At 47.4% G+C, this 6,196-nt stretch overlaps 1 protein-coding gene across 1 annotated transcript in view; it reads left to right on the top strand.

Annotated features, from left to right (window-relative positions):
- Klk12 (kallikrein related peptidase 12) overlaps window positions 1-6,196 on the top strand; it is a 19,706-nt gene that overhangs the window by 3,314 nt on the left and 10,196 nt on the right. The gene's annotated exons all lie outside the window — the stretch shown is intronic.

The following is a 6,196-nucleotide window of genomic DNA, read 5'->3' as shown; positions in this document are numbered from 1 at the left end:
TAAATAAATAAATTTAAAAAAAAAACCTGCCAGAGAAATGGATATAGCTCAGTAGCAGACTGCATGATATGCGGGGCCCAGGGTTTGATCGCCAGCACCCAAACCAACACGCAATAGAACACCTATTTACCTAGATTAACCCTGCATCACATATTTGTAAGTTATCTAGAGGTGTTTAAAGTACACTGCAGGCATGCCTGGCCACACCAAATTGTACAGAAAGGGCTGCAGCCTGTGCACTTTCGGGTACCTGCTAGGGTCCTGAACAACCCTTTGGGTACGGCAGGATGACTAATTGGGCCACCCTGCGGAGAGGGTGGGATTGGCAAGATCTGGTTTTACCACTTTAACTTTTAGGGTCCTCAATGCCATCCCCTCTATTAACAGGAGCTACAGCTTAGGCTGTCAGGAAGACTGAGCGAAAGATTGATGATTAAAAGCTCTCACACAAGGGCTGGGGAGATAGCTCAGTGGTCTAAGTGCCTGGCTGGTGAGTGCCAAGACCCAGGTTCGATCCCCAGTATCACACGCCGTGCAGGCGCTGGAAGCCTGGGCGTGCTGTGACCGCCACTGAAATGGGGTGTGTTGGTGCATGCCTGTAATCCCAGCCCTGGGGAGGCTGAGACAGGAGGATCACTATGAGTCCAAGCTGTGTAGCAAGACCCTGTGCCAAATAAATAAAAAAAAATTATATTTAATAAAAGCTCTCCACAGGTATTTCTGCTTCTGGGAACTTTCATGGAGAAGTACATGATGGAATAGAGGGGGAACACAGATGGGGGCAATCTGGGTCCCATCCCAGCTCTGTCACTCAGAGTTACGGCACCTTAGAGGCATTTGCTGCTCGGGGCCTTGGCCTCTCCAGCACTGCAATGGGCATAAGATGGGTACTTAACACCATGAGGTTTTAACATCTAAAGTTGATGGGGGGCTGGAGAGATGGCTCAGTGGTCTAAAGCACCTACTTGGAACAAGCTTGGCAAGGCATCAGGGACCGCGGTTCAATCCCCCAGCACCACATGCCAGCCAGCCCCGCCCCCTGGTGGGCTGAGCTGGCCACACACACACACACACACCTCTCTCTCTCTCTCTCTCTCTCTCTCTCTCTCTCTCTCAAATAAATAAAAAAAAATAAAAAAAAAATAAAAAATAAAGTTGATGGGGCCAGGGAGATGGCTCAGTGGAATGAGTGCTTCCCTGGCAAGTGCAAGGGCCTGAGTTCAATTCTCTGTTCCAAAAAAAAATTTTAAAAAATTGAGAAGTTTGGCTACCCAGGGAGTGGCCGATAATGGTAGAGGCCATTTTTGTTACTGAGGGACAAGTTATGAAACATCAGAAAGACTCATCTAAAGGCAAAGAACTGTTCAGTTCATTTATACCCAAGGTAGGCATTTGCAGCGGACAGAAGACTCCAGGGACAGAGTAAGTGGGCAGGCATGGCTTAGTTAGAAGACATCTGCAGTCTATGATAATATTAGTCTGGGATTGATGGCTTGAATATTTAAACAAATTCTGAAAAAAAAAAGTGATAAAAAAAAAAGTGATAAAAGTGAGAAGGGATCCGAACAGGAGGCTTATAGAGAAAGGAATGCCCATTGTACTCATGAAGGGTGATCAGAGACATTAGTTATCTGAGAACTGCATCTGCAAGTAGTGTAGCATTTTGCATTCAGTGGATGGGTGGGCTAAAACTTGGAAACAACGCAGGCGTCAGCGGGGATGCAGAGCCCCAGGATCCCCACGCCCAGAAGGCTTAAGTTTGAATTTTTCAATCTTGTGATGGTGCAAAAGTGATACGAATTCAGGAGAAACTGAAACCGTGGGCTTCCCTAGGCTGGCAGTCAGCAGCAAGGTTGCCTTTCACGATGCTGGACAGCTCCCTGTGAGCCCCAGGATGCAGAGGGGAAGGGAAATCCCAAAGCACTGTGTGCCGCGGAGCTGTGATGTCTGGTGCGCTAAATACACTCTCAGTATTCCAGCTTTTTTTAAAAAATGTATTTTAGTACAGGGTCTACAGGGTCTCGTTGTGTAGATTGGACTCATAACGATCCTCCTGTTTTCAACCTCCCAAGCACTGGGATTACAGGAGCGTACCACCACACCCAGTCTCCATCACCATCTCAAAGTGCCCCAGGAGTGGGGCTGGCAAGCCACACGACACCCGGGATGAAGCCCTGTGCCTGCCTAAGCAGGTGCTTTAGTCTGCTGAACTTTCAATACTCCAGCTTATGATGGGTCCACCAGGGTGTAACCCCACTGTAAACTGAGCATCTATGCACGTGTGCCCTTGAACCCAGGAACCCCACTTGGGTGTCCACCAAAGAATTATGGCTATACAGGTCACACAGGAGAAATAAGAAGTGACTGCCGAGTCTTTGTAGCTGGGGGAATCAGATGAAAGCTGCATGCTCGCTCTTCAGGGAGGCATGGGGAGGATCTGTGGTTATCCACCATGGAGGGCATCACAGTTAAAAGAACACGCTAGATGTGCACCAGACAACATGAATCCAACCGTAAAGGCTGTAGAAAGAGCACTGGCCCTGGAGACGCAACGTGGTACAACTTGCACAAGCAAACATCTGGTGACTTCTTCTATAGTTAAACATGTGTCTGTCATATGACCCAGCAATTTTACTCCCGGGTGTTTACCCAAGAGTAATGAAAACATGTGTCCACACAATGATCTGTCTGTACAGAAGTATTCATAGCAGCATTATCTGCAATAGCCAGAAACTGGCAACCATGCAGACATCCAACAGCTGAAGAACAGATAAACAAGCTGTGGAAGAGCCACACCATGGAACACTGCCCAGCAGCAGGAAGGAGTGAACGATGGATGGAGACAGCGAAGGCACGGGTGGATCTGAAGAGCACTGTGCAGGTGAAAGGCACCCAACATCTAAGGGAAGCTCCAGGCAAAGCCACTGCGGTGGGATACAGATCAGGGGTTGTCTAGGACCAGGAGGGCAGGGGGCTTGTGTGAAGGGGGCACAGGCAGTGAAAAGACAGGGAGCGGGCAGTGGGAGACTTGTCCACGTCTTGATACAAAGGTAGTTATGTGATTGCATCCAATTTCCTTCGTTCACTAAATGAACACTAAAATGGGTAAGATAGAGGCTGGCAAGATAGCTCAAGGACTAAGTGCCTGCTTATACAAGTGCAGGGACCTGGGTTCAATGCCCGGCACCACATGCAGTACTAGCATTGTCCCTGGCGCACTGAGCCAGCCACTGAGACTGGCTGTGGTGGCGCATGCCTGTAATCCCAGTACCAGGAGGCTGAAAACAGAAGGATTGCTACGAGTCTGAGCTGCGCAGTGAGACCCTGTACCAAATAAATAAAAATAAAGAGGGGTAAATTAACTTACTAAAATGAAAAAAAAAGAGCATAGTTTGAATGAAAAAAGGGAAGAGCTTCGGGGAGATGGCTCAGTAGAATAAGTGCTTGCCTGGCAAGAGCAAAGGCCTGAGTTCAATCCCTGGTTCTGCAAAAAAAAAAAAAAAAAAAAAAAAAAAAAAAAAAAAAAACAGGGAAGCACAATCTACCATAATACCATTGGCAAAACAATAAAATATATGTACAAAAAACCGCACAATGCAACCTCTAGAAATGTCTTGTTTGTCTTTCTTTATGGCTGAGTAGTACTCCACTGAATGCACCTTGAGATCACACTCTTAGGTGAAATAAATAAGATGCGTGTGTACTTGCAGCATTGTCTCTCTGGCATGAGAAACTCAAAGTATAAATCGGAACCAAAATGTATGCCAAGTATTATCAAATAGGAACAAATGCTGAAATGGAAAGGGGAATTAGGGAGGAAGGAAGGGAAAAGAAAAAAATGAAAAGAAGAAAAATGTACAGATAAAACTTTGGTAAATAAGGAGGAGAAGAGGAGTTGAAGAGAGGGGAAGGAAAGGGGAAAAAAGAAGAATTAAGAATAATCATGTGGGGCTGGTGAGATGGCTCAGTGGTCTAAAGCACCTACTTAGAACAAGCTTAGCAAAGCACAGGGACCACGGTTCAATCCCCCAGCACCACATGCCAGCCAGCCCCGCCCCCTGGTGGGCTGAGCTGGACACACACACACACACACACACACACACACACACACATACACACACATAAATAAATTTTTTTAAAAAAGAATAATCATGTAAGCGGGCCAGTCAAATAGCTCAGTGGATTAAAGGGCCTGTGAGTAAGAGCAGGGGCCGGGGGTTTGATCCCCGGGCCTGCTGTGCCAGCCCCACCCGCGGGGCACGCTGAGACAGCGATTGAGACTGGGCGTGGTGGCACATGCCTGTAGTCCCAGCTCTTGGGAGGCTGTAAACAGGCGGATCGCTAGAGTCCGATCTAGTAGTGAGACCCTGAACACCTTGTAGACCCTTCCCTAAAAATAAAAAAAAAGAAGCATCATGTAGAGATACAAACTTCCTGTGATGAATGCAATCATTATGTACATCCAAAATGTAGCAATAAGCTTAATTTAAAAACAACAGCAACCACAGGGAAGATCAGCAATACTGTGGATGTGCTCAATGCCACTGCGTCCTACACCTTCAACGGCTAATCTGTGAGAACTTCACAGCATTAAAAAAACAAAAACAAAAAAAAAAAACCTACAACAATCAATGCAACGGCCAAAGATACACAATAACAAAGATAGCAGCAAAGGATAACGAGGATGATAGCAAAGGATACCAATGGCAATGACAGGTGAACATTATAGCAGAGGAAAAGAAAACAAGACTCATTAATAAAAATAACAGCCAAAGGTACACAGTGATCAAGATCATGTCAGAAGAAAATTAGGATAAAGATGGAATAAAAGAGGCTGGGGAGACAACATACCACCTACTAATTTGACTGTCTCTGTCTGAGGATCAAGAACTAAATATTTTAGTAGCAGCAGTAGTGTAGTCATAGTAACCTCCAGTAGTGGTCCTGGCAGCTAAACCCAGGGCCTTGCACACACTAAGCTCTTTAGCACTAAGCTCTCCCAGGCCTTTTGAATTTTTATTTTGGGACAGGCTCTCTCTAAGTTGCCCAGGCTGGCCTCAACCTCGCAATCCTCCTGCCTCAACCTCCTGACAGGTAGCTGGGATGACAAGCACGCACCACCACACCTGGCTAATAAACATTTTTTTTAAGTTAAAAAAAAATAACACCAGCTTTCAAGAGCTTTGGGGAGGATTACCTGGATTACTGTGTGAACATCCCCGAGAACGCCCTGTGCAGAGTGCGTGCATAGGAAGTAGTAGCTGTCAGCGTTATTGTCAGGGTGTTGTGTGCGCCTGTTAGCGACATAATTGGGATGGTGCTGTCTCCACGGTCCCAGAGCCACCACCAGCTGCCTTGAGTGACAGCTGGGGATTTGGGAGAGTAGGAGGCAGCCGCCCAGAGCTTTCCTGTGGAACAGAAAATAATGACATAGCTGAGCCGGAGATTCTGACTACCAACACCTTAATTGAGGAAAGCCGGCCAGGAGGGGAGGCTACTCGGTTGCCTCCCTCCTCCAGTCCTGGGACTTCACAGCTTCCTGTCCTTCTCTTCCTGTTTGTGCCCCGGAGACTTTTTCATAACAATGGGAGCCTGTGTGGGGCAGGAATCCTGACAGCAGGTGGCAAGGACTGTGCCTGCCAGAGGGGCTTTGTCTTCCAGAAAGGGACAGCCACATACTCTGGGCCTGCATCCAACTCACACAGCACAGGAGGCGAAAGGCGTCCTCCCTGTTCTACAGGAGTACAGATCTAGGTTCAGGAAGATGGGGGCCAGGAGTTGGCTCAGTAGAATAAGCGTTTGCCTGGCAAGAGCAAGGGCCTGAGTTCAATCCCCAGTTATGAAGGTGGGACCCTGCCCAGACTGAGGGATGGGGACACCTTTCTGAACATCTTCGTACCTCATCTCTGCCACCAACCCACCGGGTTGCTTGTGCAAGGACTTGGTTGGACTCTTCAGGCTAGAAGGGGCCAAAAGACCATGTCTCACTGGGTGTGGGCAGGCACACCTGTAACCCCAGCATTCTGGGATGTGGAGGCAGAAGGGTTGCCTGTTTGAACACAGCCCAAGCAATTTAGCAACATAACAAAACCCTGTATCAAAATATAAAATTTTGGGGCTGGGGAGATAGCTCAGTAGAATAAGCGCTTGTCTGACAAGCGCAAGGGCCTGAGTTCAATCCCCGGTTCTACCAAAA

This window comes from Octodon degus, unplaced genomic scaffold (assembly GCF_000260255.1).
Source record: "Octodon degus isolate 3935 unplaced genomic scaffold, OctDeg1.0 scaffold00206, whole genome shotgun sequence".
NCBI lineage: Eukaryota > Metazoa > Chordata > Mammalia > Rodentia > Octodontidae > Octodon > Octodon degus.
The sequence above is the reverse complement of the archived record's forward strand: the minus strand, read 5'-3'. Positions and strand labels throughout refer to the sequence as shown.